The following is a 23323-nucleotide window of genomic DNA, read 5'->3' as shown; positions in this document are numbered from 1 at the left end:
ACCTGATGGAGAAAATGAGGAAAGATAGGAGAGGCCAAAGCAAACAGAAAGCTCATGGCTGGTGGTTACTCTATTAATGGAAATAGAATCACACAGGCAGAAAGAAAAGTAGGTAGATAAAGGAAAGACAATTTACCTTGAACTTTTAATTACAAGCTAATATCTATTAAACTACTCCTAGGTTGATAGAATTTCCCCATTAACTGCGTCAATCCACAGAAGCTTTGGTAAATTTCAGCACAAAGGAACACTTGGAACTGTTATGTGTTACTGTTCTTTATTCTGAATCTTCTGTTGATCTGCTGCTTTGGAGGTAAGAAGAACGAGGCCCACATTCTAAGACGGGCTGAGTACCACAGGCATTTTCATTAGCCAACTGATCCATCAAGCATTCCATCTAGGGCCACCTACTTGGGGGAACACAGAGTGTAGGAAACAGATTTATTTTCCAGGGGATGAAAGGCGCATCACTTACTCCAATACAAAGCAACACACAACTGCCAAATAAATGACACGGACGATATGTCCTGTAAAATTAAAGGGCTAGAAGAGTTCCTTCCAGCGTGGGAAGGTCAGGGGAGAGGGGGCAGGCAGATGTCCAGGGAAGGACTTGTCCTGCACTTTATCCAATAACAGGGACCCTAGTGCTGTTCGTGAGCTGACTCTTGACCCCTCCACCTGGTCCCAACTTGTACTTGAGATCACTTGCTGCTCTTAATGCCTCCAGCCCCCAGCTGCTTGCCTGGGTTCCTCATCACGGCCATGCATTTGCCATTTTGAGCAAACCAGGTCAGATCCCCTGTGCAGGTGCTCTCAACCTCTGTGCTTCTTGTTTACAGGACACACCATCACTGTAATTGTATGGTTATTGTGTGGTTCCTTGAACACTGTGAGCTCCAGGACGGTAGCAGCCATACTGTTTTGTCACCACTGTATCCACAGTGAGAGCACTGAGCCTGGCACAAGGCATGTACTCAACAAACAGCTGCAGCTGGTCAAGGAGATGGCATTGGTCCAGGCTGAATCAGCACAGGCCTAGGTTTTAACGCTACTGTGAATTCCCAACATGGCCACAGAGCTGGAACCAGGGAATCAGATAAGCAAGAGAAGGAAGTAAGATTTAACCTTCGCCCAAATTTAGCCTAAATGATCAGGTCACTACTGTGTAACCTAGTATTTGAAATACAGAGATTAAGACAGAATTATGGGGAAAAGTCAAACATAAACTAAAAGTCTGAAAGAGCTTAGGTTCTCACAGTCATTTTTCGAGGCTACAGAAGGAAAGATATTGCATAATCCTTAAAAAAAAATATGGTCCAAGTTAAGAAGAAGTGTAACTGGTTTAGCAAGTTTCCGTTCTAAAATCCTGGTGCTGGTTTCATGTTAGAACATAGGTTTAATGAGAATGCATCCCTCTCCCCAAGTCGTAATGCACAGAAGAGGGCAAAGGGGAGAATGTTACCTTGCCCAAGCTCTGGTCTTATCTCAACTCACAGACTTGCAGAAAATGTCTACAGTCCATTATACTATGGTCCAAATACTGATATTTACCGAGCTTTGTAATTTTTTTTTTTTTTGACACACTCTCGCTCTGTCCCCAGGCTGGAGTGCAGTGATGTGATCGTAGCTCACTGCAACCTCCACTCCCAGGTTCAAGCGATTCTCCTGCCTCAGTCTCCCAAATAGCTGGGATTACAGGTGCCCGCCACAATGTCCAGCTGATTTTTGTATTTTTAATAGGGATGGGGTTTCACCATGTTGGCCAGGCTGGTCTCGAACTCCTGATCTCAGGTGATCCACCCGCCTCAATCTCCCAAAGTGCTGGGATTACATGCTTGAGCCACTGAGTCTGGCCTAGTTTTTTAATTTAATAGGCTGCTCGTACTGATAAGCGCCTGCATCAGAGTTTCTGGATGAAATCAACTAATTTTAGATGTGGGAGAAACTTTAGAATTAACCTTCAATGTAACATTTTTACTTATGAAAATGCAGGGCCCAAGTGGTTAAGGAACTTGCCTAGGGGCACAGTCCCCCAGTCATGAACTCTGGACCCAGAGGAAAATCAGAGGGAATTATGTCTATACTGTCTGTATTTCTAAAGGTTAGTCTACATCATTGAGGCATCAGTGAAGTCCTGTGAAATATCTATACTAATAAGCAGTGTGCAACATTTGGTATGGTATCTGGTATGATCTTTCAGGGTAAAAGTAGGTCAATTAATTGCTGTCCTTATTTGGCCCTTATTACACACAACACACAAATCTTTTCCACCATTGCAAAATGTTAGAAGATGTATGTGCTGCGGTCGGGTGCGGTGGCTCACACCTGTAATCCCAACATTTTGAGAGACATAAGCAGACGGATCACTTGAGTTTAGGAGTTCGAGACTAGCCTGGCCAACATGGTGAAGCCCCATCTCTACTAAAAACACAAAATTAGCCGGTCATGGTGGTACACACTTGTAGTCCAAGCTACTCGGGAGGCTGAGGCAGCAGAATCGCTTGAACCCGGGAGGTGGAGGCTGCAGTGAGCCAAGGTCGTGCCACTGCACTCCAGCCTGGGTGACAGAACGAAACTCCATCTCAAAAAAAAAAAAAAAAGTATATGCTGCATCATGAAGAAATAAGTGGGAATGCAGGCTTTATGAGATTTCCCAATCACCCATAATAGCGAGGAATGGTATCTTTCTCGGTCATAACACTAACCTGCTTACAGAGTTCATGTAAATACTGTTTCTTGCTGTTCCGCCTTTGTCTATGCTGTTCCTCTGCTAGGAACATCCTCCACAATGCTCCCACATTTCCCACCCAAACTCCTACTTCCACATCAAGGCTCCCACCAGAAATCTCTACAGACATCAGAAATCCATAGAGATGTTAGATAAGGATTTCAAGGTAACTTATTTCCTCATTTTACCTAGTGGTAACAGCCCTATTTACCTCTTACAAGTGTTCTATGGTGTATCAAAAAGACTAACAACAGTAAGAGGTTTGCATAGCATTGTGTATTCCATTGAGAAAAGTGCCACACACAAGGTAGCATTTTATTAATTTATTAAATCTGATTCCTTGAGATACATACAAAGTGGTTTTGATGGATGAACCAACAAACCCAAGACGAATAGCCTGGTTTACTGCATTCTTTTCTCTTTCCAAGCCACAAGCCAAAATAAACTCACCCTCGATTTATAATGTTGCAAAATGTGCTTCTGAGCACTGATGCCTGAATCCACTGTGGTTATTAAAAGGATGGTTGCATCCATCAGGATGGGATAGGTTATGCTGCAGTAACAAAGAACACCTAAATCTCAGCCCTAAGGATGACCACAACAGCCCCCCTGGGATCAAGAAGGTAAGCCCAGCAACCCCATCTTTCTCATTTTCACCTGACAATCTGGTTAGCCAACTCTGTGGCTGACATCAGTTTGAAAGATATGACCCTCTCCTTTCCTTCTCCAACCACCTACAAAATTGTCTCGTGGAGCGCAGTGAGAATCAGAAGTGCTCATCTTTGTAAAACACCCAGGATACTGCCTGGCATATAGGTAGCAGCCAGTAAATAATAATGATGGCTACTACCACTGTCATTTCCATTATCCCCACCCCTCCTCAAATAATAATAATGATATTATAATTCTCACAGAGCAGTGATTCCTGAACTTAACTTGTCCTGAACATTAGAATCAACTGGAGAGCTTAAAAAAACTACTAATGCTTGTGTCCCACCCCTAGAGTCTATGAAGTAATTCATCTAGTGTATGACCTTAGGCTTGGGATTTTGAAAGATTGCCAGGTGATTCTAAAGTGTGGACAAGTTTGGAAACCAGCCTCAAGAGGCAGCAAGATTCATATATACACAAACATGTCTTTGTGTTTGCACACACACACACACACCTGCTCCCAAGTTCCATGAATCGTGCTCCCTGTATGACAGTAGTGGTTATACCACTTAGGGTGAGCTGGGTTATGCTGTGGTAACAGAGCCCCTGAATCTCATTCCTAGTGAAAACCAATTGATCACTCCTGCAGGGTCACAATGAGCCCAGAAGCCCTGTTTTTCCCTGTTTTTCTAGTCTTTACTTGACATTTAAGCCTATTCCTCTTTCCCTTCCTTCCTTCCTTCCTTCCTTCCTTCCTCACAATGAGCCCAGACGCCCTGTTTTTCCCTGTTTTTCTAGTCTTTACTTGACATTTAAGCCCTCCCTTCTCTCTCTCTCTCTCTCTCTCTCTCTCTCTCTCTCTCCTGTTTTGAAAGGCTCTTCCTCTGTCACCCAGGCTGGAGTGCAGTAGCATGACCATGGCTAACTGCAGCCTTGACCTCCAGGGCTCTACTGATCCTCCCACCTCAGACTCCCAAGTAGCTGGGGCTACAGACACACACCACCGTGCCTGGCTGATTTTTTTTCTTTTCTATTTTCTTATTGTGTGTAGACACAGGGTCTTGCTAGGACTGATCTCAAACTCCTGGGCTCAAGCAATCCTCCCACCATAGCCTCTCTAAATGCTGAGATTACAGGCATGAGCCACCGTGCATGGCCTAAGCCTCTGCATTTTATCCTCAGACCTTTCTCATGTTCTATTTACTTCTACTTCATACCTTCCCCCAGGTCCAGTAAAAGTTTGCCTGGCCCAGAGTAAACCAGCACCCAAAGATGACACCAATGTGGACAGACTTAGGGGAAATCTGGTTAGAGGAAGGCCATTAAAGGCTATTAGTATTTAAGGCTGTGCTTTACTCAATTCTCTGTCCCCAAGACTTAAAACATAGCACACAATGTGGTAGAAATTTGGATAGTTACATCAATTATCATCAGTAATAACCTAGAAGAAAAGCAGACACATGAACTCAAAAAGCACAGCATCTAAGCTGAAAACCTTATTTATCAACTTGTCACCAACCACCATGTGGATTTCAAATTTTTTTATTGCCAGCACGATGGCTCATGCCTGTAATTCCAGCACTTTGGGAGGCCGAGGTGGACGTATTACTTGAAGTCAGGTGTTCAAGAACAGCCTGGCCAACATGGTGAAACCCCATCTCTACTAAAAATACAAAAAATTGGCCGGCATAGTGGCACACACCTGTAATCCCAGCACTTTGGGAGGCCGAGGCGGGCAGATCACAAGGTCAGGAGATCAAGACCATCCTGGCTAACATGGTGAAACCCCATCTCTACTAAAAATACAAAAAAGTAGCCAGGGGTGGTGGCAGGCGCCTGTAGTCCCAGCTACTCAATTCTCCCAATTTCTTGGGAGACTGAGGCAGGAGAATGGTGTGAACCTGGGAGGCGGAGCTTACAGTGAGCCGAGATCACGCCACGGCACTCCAGACTGGGCAACAGAGTAAGACTCTGTCTCAAAAAAATAAATACAAAAAAATCAGACAAGCGTGGTGGCGCACACCTGTAATCCCAACTACTTGGGAGGCTGAGGTATGAGAATCGCTTGAAACCGAGAGACCGAAGTTGTAGTGAGCCATGATCGCACCACTGCCCTCCAGCTTGGGCAAAGAGTGAGACTCTGTCTCTAGAAAAAAAAAAATTGATTTCTCCCTGGATAAAATTGTATCTGCTGGGGTGGAATGGAAGTAGGTGAGGGTGGAGGACCTATGAAGAAATGAAAACCTTTCCACTGGGCAGTGAATTGCGGTACACACACACTGGGGGCAGAGCGGTGTGCAAACATTCTGCACCAGCACACAAGTGACTGATCAGCACATCTTCCTGATCTGTCGGATGTTACATCCCTGCAGAACCTGGAGAAAACCAGAAAACCCAGCTTGTTTGCCCTCATTTTGGCAGTTTAATTTAGGAATCACACTGGCTTTACATAAACTCTTTACCAAAAAAAAACTGTATTCTGTATTTTGAAGGCACAAGTTAACACGGGCCCAAGGGAAGGAAGCATTGTATACAATTACATAATAGCTACTCTATTACTTTAAAACCTAATGGCAGCCTCAGGCAGAAAAGTCAAAAGGAGAGAGAAACCATTTCTGTAAAATTATCTGATGCAATCATCTCTTTGGAGACATTGTCAGTTGACAATGGTTCTGCTTTTTCTCTCAAGCTCATTCAATTTCTGTTATTTACCTGAACCTGGATGCAGAGTTTTCCTCCCATCTACAACTGGTTTAAAAACAACAAACAAACAAACAAAAGATGGGGGCGGTAGCTCGTGCCTGTAATCCCAGCACTTTGGGAGGCTGAGGCGGGTGGATCACAAAGTCAGGAGTTCAAGACCAGCCTGGCCAAGATGGTGAAACCCCATCTCTACCAAAAATACAAAAATTAGCCGGCTGTGGTGGCGGGCGCCTATAATCCCAGCTACTCGGGAGGCTGAGGCAGAGAATTGCTTGAACCTGGGAGGCGGAGGTTGCAGTGAGCTGAGATCGTGCCACTGCACTCCAGCCTGGGCAACAGAGACTCTGTCTCAAAAGCAAACAAACAAACAAACAAACAAACAAAAAATGGCAGGCAGGATTCCTCTAATAAAAGCTTGAAATGAAAAGCAGTAACTACTCCCAAGGCCCTGCTTATCATAGAAGAGTCATTCAACAAATCTTTTTAGGGTCTCTATTAACGATTTATTTTCTCTACCCCCATCGCAACAATAGCAGAGGAAGTAGCGTAGGAGCCACAGCCACAGCCACACCCTGCTTGCTTCCTAGGTGTGTGTGGTGTGTGACTGCCCGCAAGCAACTCCAGCTCTCTGAAATTGTTTCCTCATCTGCAAACTGGAAATATTTATTTCTTTGACAGGGATATTATGAGAATTAACTCCGAAAAATACATGTAGAGTACCTAGCATTCAAAATGCCCTTCTCAGGAACCTCACGAGAGAAGGTGAGTTTCTGGTTCAGTGTGATGACTCACACCTGTAATCCTAGCATTTTTAGGAGGCTGAGGTGGGAGGATCACTTGAACCCAGGAGTTTGAGATCAGACTGGGCAACTTAGCAAGACCTCATCTCTATTATTAATATTTTTAAAAATAAGAAAAAGGTGAGCGTCTAATAAGAGATAATACTTTTACCCATCTTTGTACGCCAATCCTACCACATCTACTCCACTCCTTCCCCCATCGAGAGGCATTCTTCAGTCAAGCACACCTCACCTCCACTTCCAAGGACAGGTCCTGAATGGTCTAAGCCAATCAGTATTATCCCATTTCCCCTGCCACCACAATTAATTGAAAGATGAATGCATGTCCTGAAATGATCCAATCAGGACAAAGTTCAGAAAGTTTGTTCAGTGGCTCTAGGGAGAGATGGTAGCTCTTTTCTCTCATGACTATGAAGGAAGTCAACCTGAGAACAGAGCCCACAGACGAAGTACAGAGCTGGAGGATCATATTCTGCCTCTCCAATTTTTGGTTATGTGAGCCACTTAACTGCTTTTATCAATTATCCCATTTGAACTGGGATTTCTGACACTTGCGATTCAAAGCATCTGATACATCCTGGTGCATGGCTGAATAAATCACTGAATGAAAGATTGCGCACTTCCAATTATTCAACTCAGACTTTAAGTTCCCTGGGAGCAGAAACCCTGGTCAATCTTGGTCACCCAAGGCCTAACAGCGTTTCTGTACACAGGCCCTCCATAAGTACTTTCTTAAATAAATGAATGACATGAAACTTAACAGATCATGATCAGGCGCAGTGGCTCACACGTGTAATCCCAGCACTTTGGGAGGCCAAGGTGGGCTGATCGCCTGAGGTCAGGAGTTTGAGACCAGCCTGGCCAACATGGCAAAACCCCACCTCTACTAAAAATACAAAAATTAGTTGGACAGGGTGGTGGGCACCTGTAATCCCAGTTACTCAGGAGGCTGAGGCAGGAGAATAGGAGAATCGCTTAAACCTGGGAGGCAGAGGTTGCAGTGAGCCAAGATCCAGCCACTGCATTCCAGCTGGGCAACAGAGTGAGACTTCGTCTCAAGAAAAAAAAAAAAAAAAAAAAAAAAGGCTAGGCATGGTGGTTCATGCCTGTAATCCTAGCACTTTGGGAGGTCGAGGTGGGTGGATCACAAAGTCAGGAGTTCGAGACCAGCCTGACCAACATGGTGAAACCCCATCTCTACTAAAAATACAAAAATTAGATGGGCATGGTGGCACGCGCCTGTAATCCCAGCTCTCGGGAGGCTGAGGCAGGAGAATTGCTTGAACCCAGGAGGCGGAGGTTGCAGTGAGCCAAGATCACACCACTGCACTCCAGCCTGGGCAACAGAGCAAGAGGACGGAAGGAAGGGAGGGAGGGAAGGAAAGGAATGAACTAACTTACCAAATCACCTCCAATTTCTGAAGTTTTGAAAGCCCTACTCCCCAGACCTGTCTGGATCAAGGAGGGTCAAAAGGAAGCCCATACGATTTTGGAGCCATCAGACAGGCCTGGGCTCAAATCATGACTCTAAATAAGCCTCAGCTTCTTCCCCTGAAAAATGGGGACAATAATACCTATTTCCCTGAGCAGGGGGAGCCATGTTAAAGAACCAGGGGGAGGCCTCATTCAAGAAATATTTCTTTCCCTCCCGTTCAGCTAACCCTGCTTCATTCCATGGGTTCTGCTCTGGGGTTCAGAAAGGGGAGACATCATATGACAGAGTGGTGGGACACAGCCCAGATCACTCAGCAGAGCCAGCCCTGGGAGGATGAGAACAGATGAGGCACACCCTAAGCCTCCCATACCTCAACATCCATCAGTCCCTTTAGGAGCAGCATCCCAGGCAGACAGCATAGATAAAACTGGGCCATCCAGCTTCTTGGTTTTGCTGGTTGCCTCCTTACAGAGGGGTGGGACTAGTGCAACTCCCATTATCATAGATCTGTACATCCTTAGAGGCTGTCATTTAACCGTTTAGAAGTAATATGGAACTCGGCCAGACTGTTAACTACAGGAGAGCAGGGGCTTGAATCATTCACTGGTCTATCTCTGGTACCCAGTAGACAATCAATGGAATATTTCCTGAGTACATGAGTGAAGATGAATGAGTGGATAAACAAATATTGATGAAATCAAGGTCTCAGAAAAGAACTATAGCAAAACCCTATTATTTAGTACAGTCTGCTGGCTACGTGGCAGCTAAATCAAATACCAGGCAATGTGAGGGGCTTCTGAAACTAGCATACCTAAACTGATTTCTGGCCTTGTCAGAGCCCAGGCCTACAACCTCAGGCAAGTTTCTAAATTCTCTGAGCTAGTTTCTTTAACAAACACAATTATCAAGATTAAATACACATTTTTTAATTGTGGCCAGGTGCAGTGGCTCGTGCCTGTAATCTCAGCACTTTGGGAGGCTGAGGCAGGAGAATGGCTTGAACCCAACAGTTAGAGACCAGCCTGAGCAACATGGGAAACCCCCCTCTCTAAACCTACAAAAAATTAGCCACGCATGGAGGTGCTTGCCTGTGGTCACAGCTACTCGGGGAAGCTGAGGTAGACCACCTGAGCCTGGGAAGTCAAGGCTGCAGTGAGCCGTGATTGCACTACCGCACTCCAGCCTGGGCAACAGAGTGAGACCCTGCTTAAAAAAAGAAAAAAAGAGGCCGGGCGCGGTGGCTCACGCCTGTAATCCCAGCACTTTGGGAGGCCGAGACGGGCAGATCACGAGGTCAGGAGATCGAGACCATCCTGGCTAACACGGTGAAACCCCGTCTCTACTAAAAAATACAAAAAACTAGCCGGGCGAGGTGGCGGGCGCCTATAGTCCCAGCTACTCGGGAGGCTGAGGCAGGAGAATGGCGTGAACCCGGGAGGCGGAGCTTGCAGTGAGCTGAGATCCGGCCACCGCACTCCAGCCTGGGTGACAGAGCGAGACTCCGTCTCAAAAAAAAAAAAAAAAAGAAAAAGAAAAAAAGAAAGAAGGAAAGAAAAAGAAAAAAATTAGCTGGGTGTGATGTGTGCCTGTAGTCCCAGCTACTCAGGAGGGAGGCGGGAGGATTGTTTGAGCCTGGGAGGTTGAGGCTGCAGTGAGCTAGGATGGTACCACTGCACTCCAGCCTGGGCCACAGAGCAAGGCCTTGTCTCAAAAAAATAAAATAACATAAAATAAAATAAAAATAAAAGTGCGGTGATGTCAATTAAAGTGTCTAGCCCAGCATCTACGGCATAAAGTAGGGACCCAGAAAATGTCCCTTCCCTATGAATGCCCTTTACGTTTGAAAACAGCTATCACATGTCTCCCCTGTCTCCTATTTCTTGTTAAATATTTCAGCTAATTTAATGGTATCCTTAAATGACTTTCTTTCAGAGCCCTCTTCTATCCCTCCTCTCTGCAAAGGCTCCATCTGTTAAAACCCCACTCGGGGTATTGCATAACCAGCTCACAGAATCAGCAGCACGCTCCTGTTTGCTCATTCATCTGTTAATTCATTCACTGAGTAAACACTGATTAAACACCTACTATATTGGACATCCTTGGCTCTTGCTTACCCACCATTCACAAATGGTACCCGCATTTCCCTGGGGACCTGCAGTCTTTCCCTCATTCTCAGTCTCTGTACCTGAGCAGGTGCAGGCTGCATCCAATCTCCCTCAGAGGGAGGGCATTTGATCCAAGATGGCCAATCAGAGCACCGCATTTGCCAGCCATAGCGATTGGTTCACGGTGGTGCATGTTACCCAGAAAAGACCAATCAGAGAGACAGTTGGACTCGGTTCTAAGACTTTTGTTAAACTACCGGAACAGTGGCCTTTTTTACCTCCTGCTAGAATCGCTGACAACCATTTTGTAGCACAATCCAAAAGAAAAGGGAGGCAGCGTTGAAGATGGTGAAAAACTGTGCAAGCCTTGGCAACCCTTTAAGCCTTGGATCCTCCATGCCTTATGTTTCATTCCTAGATTCTTCAATTACATAAACCAACAAATCCCCTTTCTGCGGAAGCCAGTTCGAGGTGAGATTCTGTGTCAAGGTCGACAGAATCCTGACTAATGAAATCCGAAGTGCTGTGGTGTATGCTGCATGCTGACTATACACAGATGAAGCAAGGCGATCCATACCATCCTTCTAGGCACTCACAGGCTGATGTGGAGATAGCTACAAACAACTACAATTATTTAAAGCCAATAAGATAACTGCTTTAATTAAATGTTACACAGTGCAATATGAGCACAGCAAAGCACCTGAGTCCAGGAAGGCCTCACACAGCAATGGCGATTAAACCTATTCCCTATCTCTATTCAGGCAGTGAAGATGGAATTACTATTTGGAGGAGTCAGATAACACCCTTGATTCACATTCATCTTACAGTAAACTAAAACCATTACATCCCACATTGCACATAAGGACAACGATACTTAAAGCTCTTAACAGCTCTCTCTGAGCCTACAAAATACTGCCTCAAGAGACCAGCAAAGTGCTAAGGTCAAATAACTCTCACTTGCAAGTGTTTCATCTGAATTGTGCAGATATGTTACGCTCTTAAATACTACCCAGGTCAGTTTTTGTGATTTTGATTCCATACGCTTAAATTTTCCTTCCAGTTTTCTTGACCATTTGGATTTCTTGTCCATTTGTGTGTTGATCACATCACAACAGCATCAAAACAGCCCTTTCAAGACGAATAACCTACTTAACTGAATTTATTTCCAGACGATCAAGGGAAGGGGAAGAGAGAAAGCCTCTGGTTCTATAAAACATTTCCTGATGGGTTAGAAATGTGGTTGATTGCAGAAAACAACAATAACAACAATAAAAAGCACCTCTGGGAACATCTATTTTGAGAAGAAAGGCCCCTAAAGGTCACTCTTTTTTTTTTTTTTTTTTGAGACGGAGTCTCACGCTGTTGCCCAGGCTGGAGTGCAGTGGCACGATCTCGGCTCACTGCAAGCTCCGCCTCCCGGGTTCCCGCCATTCTCCTGCCTCAGCCTCCTGAGTAGCTGGGACTACAGGCGCCCGCCACCGCGCCCGGCTAATTTTTTGTATTTTTAGTAGAGACGGGGTTTCACTGTGGTCTCGATCTCCTGACCTTGTGATCCGCCCGCCTCGGCCTCCCAAAGTGCTGGGATTACAGGCTTGAGCCACCGCGCCCGGCCAAGGTCACTCTTTTTAAGTGAACAGAAGTTGGTGTCTCTTAGACCTTTGATGATGCATACTCAACGGGAAAGTTGTAAAGATAAAATAATTCGAAAAAGGAGGACATCGCAGGAAAAATTCTCCTTGCCTTTGTTGTTTCTAAACACATCGGCAATTCATGTGGTCCAGAAACACAAGCTACAGCTTTCCAGAACAAAGAATCTTACAGTTGGAAAAATGAGTACTGACTGAATACTTCCATGTGGTCTCAAAAGAGGTGCCAGGGACTAGAGTCAGGAGAGACAAAAGGTTTGAGATGCCTCCCAGATAACTCAGATTTCTATGAAGCAGCTGGGTTACCCCTATTTCCAAAACACCTTGCAGGCTGTCATGGAATTTCCCTTCCTCTACCTGCAGGCCACAGGACTTTGCACAACGAAGGTACCACCCATTTTCTTGCAAATGGGATTATCAGGCCAAGCACAGTGGCTCACACCTATAATCCCAGCACTTCGGGAGACCAAGTCAGGAGGATCACTTGAGCCCAGGAGTTCAAGACCAGCCTGGGCAAGACAGGGAGACCCCTGTCTCTACAAAATGAAAAAAATTAGCCAGGTGTGGTGACACATGCCTGTAGTCCCAGCTACTCAGGAGGCTGAGTCTGGGAGGTCGAGGTTGCTGTGAGCCATGATCGTGCCACTGCACTTCAGCCTGGGTGATCAAGCAAGAGCCTGTCTCCAAAGAAATAAAGAAAAAGAAAAAGAAAATGAGATTACCATTTATCACACATTTACTGTGCAGCTCTGTTGTCCAGGTATCAGCAGGCAATAGAGAGAACTCCAGTGTTAGGGATGTGTGAGGACACATCCTCACATCCTTACCTGTGTGACCTGTCTTACCTGTGAACAGATAACACAGGTAATGGCCTGGTGCTTGTCAAATGCTCAATAAATGTTGGTTTCCCGTGGGAGATATGTAACCACATCTAGGAGATCTGCTAAATCTCCTCTATAAACATTCAAAGAAACATAAAAGGGCATATGGCAGGATATCTTCCACCCACCCAAGACCCACAATTCCCTAAGCTTTTTCAAGAGGTATACAGAATTCCCCCAGACACTGTGTGTGTGTGTCCTTCCAGCAATCGCCTAGGCATAATCAAGTATGAGTATGTGTGTGGGTGGGTGTGTATAAACACTTATACCCTCTTCTTGTTTTCCTACATCTGGCAGCATACCACATATACTTTCTTGCAAATTGCTTTATTCTTAAACTTAAGAATATATCCTAAAAATCATTCCTTCTTAGCAGATATGACCTACTATTTTAAACAGTGGCGGGGCAATCTACTTTAAGAATACACATTCAATCACTTCCTTATTTTTTGTTTTTTGGGGTTTTGTTTGTTTGTTCATTTTTTGAGACAGAGTCTTGCTCTTGTCACCCAGGCTGGAGTGCAGTGGTGCAGTGGTGCAATCTCGGCTCACTGCAGCCTCCGCCTCCCGGGTTCAAGCTATTCTCCTGCCTCAACCTCCCGAGCAACTGGGATTACAGCTGTGGACCACAACACCCAGCTAATTTTTGTATTTTTTGGTAGAGACAGAGTTTCTACCATGTTGATCAGGCTAGTCTCAAACTCCTGACCTCAAGTCATCTGCCTACCTCGGCCTCCCAAAGTGCTGGGATTACAGGCATGAGCCACTGCGACTGGCCTAAATCAATTCCTTATTGATATATATTAAGTTGTTTCCACAGTCTATTACTAGCAATACTGCAATGAATATATATTACATGCATCTTCACACACATATATAACTATAGGAAAGATAGAATTTATAAGACAAAATCCCTGAAGCAGAATTGCAGGGTCACAGGGTATGTGCACTTAAAATGGTAGACAGTGCCAAATGGCACTGGCTCATTGCCACCTGGGATCAAGCAATCCTCCCACCTCAGCCTCCCAGGTAGCTGGGACTACAGGTGCCACCTGTAGAGGGTGTACCACCCTCCTTTGAATATTTTGCCCTTGATGGTGACCTGGTCTCAAATTCTTGGAACCTAAGGATTGGAAGATGTCTGAAAGGACATCTAATCTTTATGTCTTCTAATACTGCCTCTCCCTTAGTCCCTCTATGTAGACATAAGTAGTGCCATTGATACTTCTTCACCATTATTTCATATACCCATCTCTTTATCACTTAGTGCCTACTCTTGATGATTTCCCATAGTATAATACTTGCAAACACAGACTCAAGGCTACCCGAGATAGCCTGGAGTCAAATCCCAGATCCACCACTTACCAGCTATGTGACCATGAGCTAGTGGCTTAAACTGCTATTTAGTTTCTTTGTCTATAAAATTCAGATGATCATAATAATGCTTCCTCATAATTTTGTTCTAAGGAGTAAATGAGTTAATGCAAATAAAGTACACAGAACAATGGCATTTACTATGCACTTAACAAATTTTAACTGTCATTGTCTTCCATCTCATTAATTCTCTCTTTAGCTATGCCTAATCTGTCATTTAACTCTTTTGTTGGATTTCAATTTTAATGATTATTTTTCCTTTTAATTCAGCTGCTCTTCAAGTCAACCTATTCTTTTTCCATCTTTCTTTACATTTTTTATATTATCTTTAGTTCTTTTTTTTTTTTTTTTTTTTTTTTTTAGTAGAGACGGGGTTTCACTGTGTTCGCCAGGATGGTCTCAATCTCCTGACCTCGTGATCCGCCCGTCTCGGCCTCCCAAAGTGCTGGGATTACAGGCTTGAACCACCACGCCCGGCCTTATCTTTAGTTCTTAATCATTTTATTTCTTTTTTCTTGTGAACCCAAACTAAGACATCTTAATAATTTTAAATATACCATTTTTATAGTTTCTTTAAATGACTGTATTATTTCCAACTTGGAATGGTTTCCTGAATAGTTTATAGTTTTTCATTGTGAACTCGTCCTCAGAGGTCATTCTCACTGTGGGAGTGCTGTTAGGTATGTCATAAGTAATAAAAATACAGATTCCACAACCACATATGGTATAATCCCATGCGTTTAAGTTCTTGCTGGTAACTTTTTTCCAGTCAAGGCAAGCTTCCTCTCTATTTCTCCAAGTATCGAAGTTTTTCTAGCCCCTTTTCATGAAAAAGTCAGACCTTCAAGGCTCCAGAGCACTCAGTTCCACCTTGAGCCCCCAGGCTCTGTAGCTTCCGTGCAAAAGCCCCAGGAGTAGTCATGGCTTCAGCTCACATGCCACCATTTAGCTTAAACGTATCCACCCTTTTTTTTTTTTTTTTTTTTTTTGAGGTGGAGTCTTGCTCTGTCGTCCAGGCTGGAGTGCAGTGGCGTGATCTCTGCTCACTGCAACTTTCCCCTCCCAGGTTCAGGCAATTCTCCTGCCTCAGCTTCCTGAGTAGCTGGGATTACAGGCACGTGCCACCACACCCGGCTAATTTTTGTATTTTTAGTAGAACAAGGTTTCACTGTGTTGGCCAGGCTGGTCTGGAACTCTTGACCTCAAGTGATCTGCCCGCCTCCGCCTCCCAAAGTGCTGGGATTACAGGCATGAGCCACCGCGGCCAGCCTATCCTCATTTGTGACATTTGCAGGTTTCCCTTTCTTCAGCGCTCCCCATTCTTATATTTCCATCAATTCTGTACTCACAGCAGGAAGGACTCACACAAGTCAGCTTAGTCCACCACGTTGCCAGAAGTATTCCAGGTCACTAAATTTAATATAACCACTTATTCACACTTGAGTTCTGCCCCCATTAAAATTGTATCTACTCAAGGGTTAGCTTCTAAAGCCAGCATGAAAATTGAAAGAAGCCAAAATTCCCCTTGAAAAATCCCACAATAAGGTCTCAGGTTGGAGACAAACAAACCATCTTTCATGAAGTCCAACACAGCCAGTCTTTGCTTCAGCATTGGATTTGGTTTCTTAGGGTTGAGCATCATATGTAATAACTGGCTTAGATTTAAGGGCCATGTTGTGTGATAATTAAAATCCACAAATATGAGAAATATACTTGGTGGCACAAGATGCTCACATCCTAAAAAGCCATGAGAACAAAGACCAACAGACGGAACAGCAGATCCATGTCTGCCATTCACACCCACTCCAAGAGAGACGCTCATTGGGTGGAATGATAGGATCACCCACACTATTTAAAGTGGTGTTTTTATCCTTTTGTTTTTGTTGAGCAAGTATATTTGTATATGGCTAAGGTAGAAGCATGAATCTATGATGACAGACGTCAGAATAGTGCTTATCTCTGGCGTAATACTAAGTGCAAAGGGTCATGAGGGAACTTTCTAGAAATATTGTATATGCTGATTTGGGTGATGGTTAGATGGGTGTAACATATTAAAATTTCACCAAGCTGTATGATTAAGATTAAGATTTGTGCATTTTACAGCAAGTAAGATAGTCCGATTAAAATAAAAGTTAAAAGCATGCCTAAGTAGAGATGGCTGTAAGTATTTTGCCACAGGTCCCTATCCTATGGTTAAGCCTCACCAGTGAGGGTAGTAGGGAGTCTAGGAAACCGGGGGAGAAAAGAAACAGAAAAGGGAAGTGCACTGTCACAGACAGAGGGCACCCAGGCGCCAAGAGTCAATGGTTTTCCGTGAAGGGCCTTATAGGGTTGACAGTTGACAAGACCACATTGGTTAAGAGCACTGACTTTCTTTTTTTTTTTTTTTTTTTTGAGATGGAGTCTCGCTCTATTGCCCAGGCTGGAGTGCAGTGACGTGATCTCAGCTTACTCCAAGCTCCGCCTCCTGGGCTCACGCCATTCTCCTGCCTCAGCCTCCCGAGCAGCTGGGACTACAGGCACCCGCCACCATGCCTGACTAATTTTTCATATTTTTAATAGAGACGGGGGTTTCACTGTGTTAGCCAGGATGGTCTGGATCTCCTGACCTTGTGATCTGCCCCACTTGGCCTCCCAAAGTGCTAGGATTACAGGCGTGAGCCACCGCGCCCAGCAAGAGCACTGACTTTCAATCCAGACTGCTTGAATGTGAATACAAACTCTATCCCTTACCAACAGAGCGACCCTGGGCAAGTTACTTGTCTTCTTTGAACTGCAACTTTGTGGGAGCTGCTGTGAAGCTTAAACAAGTTAAAAAGCTCTTAGCACAGGGTCTGCATATAGTACATATTCAAAAAGTACTAGCTATTATTGTCATTACTCATGACGGTAGGCTGGAAATGTCTCCTTACCTCCAAAATTTTGTTCTTATTTCTTTCTTTCTTTTTTTTTTTTTAAAGACAGTCTTGCTCTGTCACCCAGGCTGGAGTGCAGTGGCACAATCTCAGCTCACTGCAGCCTCCACCTCCTGAGTTCAAGCGAGCATGCCTGGCTAAATTTTATATTTTTAGTAGAGACAAGGTTTCACCATGTTGGCCAGGCTGGTCTTGAACTCCTGACCTCAAGGGATCTACCCACCTTAGCCTCCCAAAGCGTTAGGATTACAGGTGTGAGCCACTGCGCCCAGCCTATAGTTCTTATTTAAACTAATAATGTGACCTAAAAACCTCGTAGGTTCATGGAGTGAATGAATATTCATAGAATGAATGAAGGGACGTATGTGTATTCTGATTTCAACAGAGGTAGGAGGTTCTTATTTCTACGGAACTGAAATCCATCTTGTAGCCATTCCCATCCACTTTAACTTTTCCTCATAGGAAGGGTGGTTAAGAGTGCTGGCTCTGGAGCCAGATGGCCATGGTCAAATTCCAGCTCTGTTACTTACCAACTGGGTAATCTTGAACGAGTTAATCAAATTCCAGGCCTCAGTTTCTTCTCCTGTAAAAGAGTTATAGCCAGAATTAAGCAAGTTACAACAGTCCTCAGTACACAGAAAGCCCCCAGTAAATCCTAGCTATTGTTTTTTCCCCAAAGTAGAGGCACAACTCCAAATTGTTTGATTGTTTATTTGTTTTTTGAAGACATAGTCTTGCTCTGTCGCCCAGGCTGGAGTGCAGTGGCACGATCTCGGCTCACTGCAACCTCCGCCTCCCAGGTTCAAGTGAGCACGACGGGCTAATTTTTTTATTTTTAGTAGAGGCGGGATTTCATCATGTTGGCCAGGCTGGTCTCGAACTCCTGACCTCAAGTGATCCACCAGTGTCAGCCTCTCAAAGTGCTGCATTACAGGCATGAGCCACCGCACCCGGCCCCAGATCGCATGTGTACAGTCCATGATATCACTGAATTGTTTTGCACACAGTTTTCTCACTTAATGCTCAAAATAGTCTGGTATATTACAAATAAATAGAGATTCAGAGAAGTGGAATAATTTGCTGAAGGTTGCATAGCAAGTAAAGAACAAAGACCTAAACCAAACTCCTATGACTGAAGGACAGTTTGGCTGGACTGTGTTGTCCTTAGGAGCGCATATGGTGGGGCCAGGGCTATCCATGGAGATTCAGTATAAAGGATATTGGGACCTTTGGCTGCAGCAGCAAGTCTTGGTCCCAGCAAAATGCTCAGTTCAACTTGAGTCTGAAACGGTCTTAGTCATTCTGTCCCTCGAATCACTTCCTGTTTCAGGTTTCTACTTTGCAGAGAAAGAAACACAAACAGGTACATTACGCCAGCCTTGTCACCCTCCAAAATCTCCTACAGCAACAAAAGCTGATGAATTAAAGAGAATTTTCATAAAACCATAGTTAACATCCCTTTTTAATGCATTTGCCAGCAGTTAGTGTGAAGATTAGAGCAAAGTCTGCACTGTCTAGACACTCTTACTATTGAATGGAAGAGAAACAGGATGACTTTTTCTCTAGCCTTTATTCTGATTAAATCTTTAGCTGTCTTAGTGTTTTCTCTTTGCTTTTCATTGGGTGCTGAAACTACCGGAAGCCACTTAACCGGCCTTGTTTTATTCACAAAAGGTTTAGGGGCCATGTCTAATTGTCCAGAGAGAACCCTATCTGCTGATAATTTCAGCCACTTCGGCTGCTTTTGCAACTCTCTTTTTGTTTGCCAGTGTAGGTTTTCTTTCTGTTGTTCTCCTTGTTATGGCATGAGTGTGGTTTAACATTCCCTTTTAAATAATAATCACAGAACTGCTCAGTGGCCAAGGAGAGGATTTAAGAACCATCTAGGCCAGGCATGGTGGCTCGCCCGTAATCTCAACATTTTAGGAGGCTGAGGTGGGAGGATCACTTGAGCCCAGTAATTTAGGGAGCTCTCATCTCTACAAACAATTTAAAAATTAGCTGGGCGTGGTGGCACATGCCTGTAGTCCCAGCTACTTGGCAGGCTGAGACAGGAGGATCGTCTGAACCCAGGAGGTCGAGGCTGCAGTGAGCCATGATGTGCACTGTGCTCCAGCCTGGGTGACAGAGCAACCCTGTCTCTAAACAAAACAAAAAAAAGAACCATCTAAGCATACTGCATACTCACAAACTATGTCCTCAAATGTACACACACAGACTCCACACATACCACACATTCATTCCATGTATACATACCACACATACACCATACACACATCCCATGCACACACCCCACACACATCCCAGGCACACACCCCACACACAACCCACATCTCTCAGACACACACCCAGCACACCCAGGGCATACAGTGTGGCTCTGACAGAAGTAATGTGGGCCTCTAAACAAGCATGGCTTCTTTTCGTTTCCAAGCTATGGACAGAAAGCCTTGACTACAGTTCTAGAAACCGGATCTCGCCTCCTCTTCAGACTCATAACCATGGGTCTCATTCCATCTCAGTGTTTCAGAGTGTCTGACTTGGGTGAGTCACTTAACTTCTGTTATAAAGTGAGGACACTCATTCACTCAATAGCTACGGAGCACCTATTGTGTGCCAAGCACTGTGGCCACGGAAATAATTCCATGAATTAAACCGTCCCAGCCACCCAGGAACTCTCCAAGATTAAGGGAGCAATTACAGGCAGATGAATGCTCTGAAGGAAAGGGGATGAGGCAATCCCTGAAAAGGGTATTTAATTAACTCAGCAGGGGATGGAAAATGATGGATAATCGAAGAAAGGCTTCCCCAAGGAGGTGACATTGAAGCTGAGCAGTAAAAGTTAAGTTAGAATTGGCCAGAGGCAGGAAGGGATCCAAGCAGAGCTCTCGACACATGCAAAGGCCAGCAGGTTAGACTGTTGGTCCATTCAGTTAAGCATAGGAGGTGGAAGAGGGATGGGCCTGAGTATGCAGGGGTGGGCTTGCCAGGGTAACCCGCCTGGGCTAGGTGCCCCTCTAAGGTCCCTCCCTGTCCTCAAGGCAGAGTCTATCATCTTCTGAGAGCCCAGGTCCTCTCTTTCCCTAACAGCCTTTTCACTAGCATGCTGAAGTCGGCTCCAGAGGACAAGGGGAGTCCCAACCACCTCACGTGGGCTCCTGCTCCTTCCTCTCTCTTCTCCTCTCAGCAGTGACCAGACAGTGACTCAGGGAAGGGAGCTGTCCTCTATTTGTCATTTAGTTCCTTAGAAAATACTCGCCTATAGTCCTAGCTAGTCTAGAGGCTGAGAAAGGAGGATCACGAGCGTTGGAGTTCAAATCCAGCCTGGGCAACATAGTGAGGAACTGTCTCTATAAAAATAAAAATTTAAAAACACCCAGGGCTCCTATACCCAACTAGCCTTCTAACAAACTCCCTCCTTTCTCCCACCCAGTCCCTGACCTAGCTGAGAAATGCTGGATTTCTCTGTGTCTTTATCCATCTCCTCCAAGAGACTTTAAGCTTTAAGCTCCCTGAGGGCTCATGCTAGGTTTTGGTCATCCTAGTGTCCCCCACACCTGGTACTATGCCTGATGTCTAGCAGATCCCCCAAATGCAGGTGGAACCAAACTGATTCCCCTCCCTGCAAATGAGCCCTGCCCGGAGCCCACCCACAGGGCAGCTTGTCTGAGGCCAAAGCAGGAGACCCAGAATCAAGCCAACCCAACACTCCTCCCCCAGCATGCTCTAGGAGACGCTGCCCTGTGAATCCCAACCTGAACACCGACAGCTATGTTAGTCTAATTCCCTCATTTTATCAGCAAAGAACCTCAGGCCCAAAAGAATGATATGACTTGCCCAAGGTCTCTCAGAAAATGTGATATAAAGTTTTTTAAAGGAGCAAAACATCGCTTAAAATGGAAGGCTATCTATCACCCCTACCAGAAACGTTGCTTATTTTAAGAGGAAAACTCTTAATGTTGGCAAATCGAATGGAAGCTTTCCTTTCTCTGACCAATGTCACCACACTTTCATGACTCCTGGGATGCTCTAGGCAGCACTAAAAGCTCCCACTGAAGCAAATCTATTTACAAAGGTGACCAGGAATTGTTTTAGGGATTGGGTATATTTTTGATTATGGATCATTTTTAAAGTTAATTCTCTATTATGTGATCTAAGGCTATAACAATTTTTTAAACAATTGAGCCTCCCAAACCACTTAGTTCCTTCCTGGTTTTTAAAAATGTTTTGCTATTTAAAAATGTTTTGCTATTAAACAACTTTACTAGAACTTGAAACAGGGTCTTACTTTACTAAACTTGAAACAGGGTCTCACTTTGTTGCCCAGGCTGGAGTACAGTGGCTCAAACATGGCTTACTGTAGCCTCAACCTCCCGGGCTCAAAGTGCTCCTCCTGCCTCAGTCCCCCAAGCAGCTGTGACCACAGGCACGCGCCACCATACCCAGCTAATTTTTTTTTTTTTTTTTTTTGAGACAGAATCTCGCTCTGTCACCCAGGCTGGAGTGCAGTGGTGCGATCTCAGCTCACTGCAACCTCTGCTTCCCGAGTTCGAGAGATTCTTCTGTCTCAGCCTCCAGAGTAGCTGGGACTACAGGCACCTGCCAGCATGCCCGGCTAATTTTTGTGTTTTTAGTAGAGACAGGGTTTCATCATATTGGCCAGGCTGGTCTCAAACTCGTAACCTCAAGCGATCCTCCCACCTCAGCCTCCCAAAGTGCTGGGATTACAGGCGTAAGCCACCACACCCGGAACAGATGATTTTTAAGGAAGACACGTCTACTCATAATCCCTCCACCAAAAGAAAGAATTCCTTACAATTCTGTGTCCTCCTAAACTTTTTTATCCACAGTTCTGTACTCTGGACATATGTATGTATTTCATTAAAACACATTACCTTTAGTATAAAAACATTGTTAAATAGTTTCCTTTTATCTTAAAAAATAAAAAAGACAAAAACTTTTATTATGCAAGTCACTGGCACAATGTTTCTGATAAACGCCACAGAGCAAAACCTAGGCTACAAATCAAGAGCACCTGGAAATTCTGAGCTTGAGACTTTTAAAGCTACATTTTCTAGCCTGCTTCATTCCATAATTATTCTGACACTTTCCACATCCCACTTAATAGGAAACAAAGGAAAACAGGTGTTTTGCTTATTCCACCTGGCATAGCATGCTCTACTGCTGAAGTTTGCAGCAGTTGCTTACTGCTGTATTTTTCCTGCAGGTGAAATGACATCTTGGGTTTGGCCAGAGTTTTAAAATACTGCAGCAGGGTCCCCACCCTGCATAATTAACCAGACTCTCTGGGGATACACCCCAGTGCCATATTGCGCCAAAGCTCCCCAGGTGATATTCATGTGCAGCTGGGACTGAGAAGCACCAGGCTAAGATAACTCATTAGTCAAAGGAAACCCATGGGAAATCTTATCCGGAAATGAAGAACTCTTGTAATTAAATAAAATAGCAGATGTAAAAGTCCCTAACAGTGCCTGTTACCCAGAAGACAATAAATGTTAATTAAACAAAAAATAATAATTTAAATAATTACTCCCTCCCCTCAGTGGATTCACCTTGTTATTTTATTGGCTTGTTTATCACTTGTTTTTTCCTTTATCATGATTCATTCTATCCCTGTTAATAAAATTATAAACTTATACCTATAATCCTGTTCAATTACAAGAGCTCTGTAATATTTCTAACAACCATTTATCGCTTTATTTAATAAAACTTTCCCCCAGTACAGTGGGGGAATAAATGTGCAATAAACATTCGCTATTTATAATAATAATAATATTTATATTTATTTATAATAATGGATATTTGGAATTATTTTAATTCAGAATTCATGACCGTTTTTCTAAACTAGACTGAAATTTATTTCACATTATTAGGACCAGTTAGCAATAACATAAAAAATTAGGGCAATGTTTAACAAACTTATGAAAACAGACCTTTAAGCAAAGCAATTCTTTTTTATAATTTCCTGGGAAAAAACTAAATGCAGTCATTACACAGGTAAACTTATCTCCCCATTCAAGGGGGCCCTGCTCAGCTGTTCCCATAGTTACCTGGAGAGGCTCATACT

At 44.3% G+C, this 23323-nt stretch overlaps 1 protein-coding gene across 17 annotated transcripts in view; it reads right to left on the bottom strand.

Moving 5' to 3' along the window:
• The window catches only part of CYRIB (CYFIP related Rac1 interactor B), a 174311-nt gene that overhangs the window by 111035 nt on the left and 39953 nt on the right, over positions 1-23323 (bottom strand). For all 17 annotated transcript variants that reach the window (XM_071067824.1, XM_071067831.1, XM_024796310.2 and 14 more), the window contains exon 2: positions 17769-17821. The gene's annotated coding sequence lies outside the window, so the exon portion shown is untranslated. The remainder of the gene's footprint in view (positions 1-17768; positions 17822-23323) is intronic.

Source organism: Macaca nemestrina, chromosome 8 (genome assembly GCF_043159975.1).
Source record: "Macaca nemestrina isolate mMacNem1 chromosome 8, mMacNem.hap1, whole genome shotgun sequence".
In the NCBI taxonomy this organism is placed as follows: domain Eukaryota; kingdom Metazoa; phylum Chordata; class Mammalia; order Primates; family Cercopithecidae; genus Macaca; species Macaca nemestrina.
The sequence above is the reverse complement of the archived record's forward strand: the minus strand, read 5'-3'. Positions and strand labels throughout refer to the sequence as shown.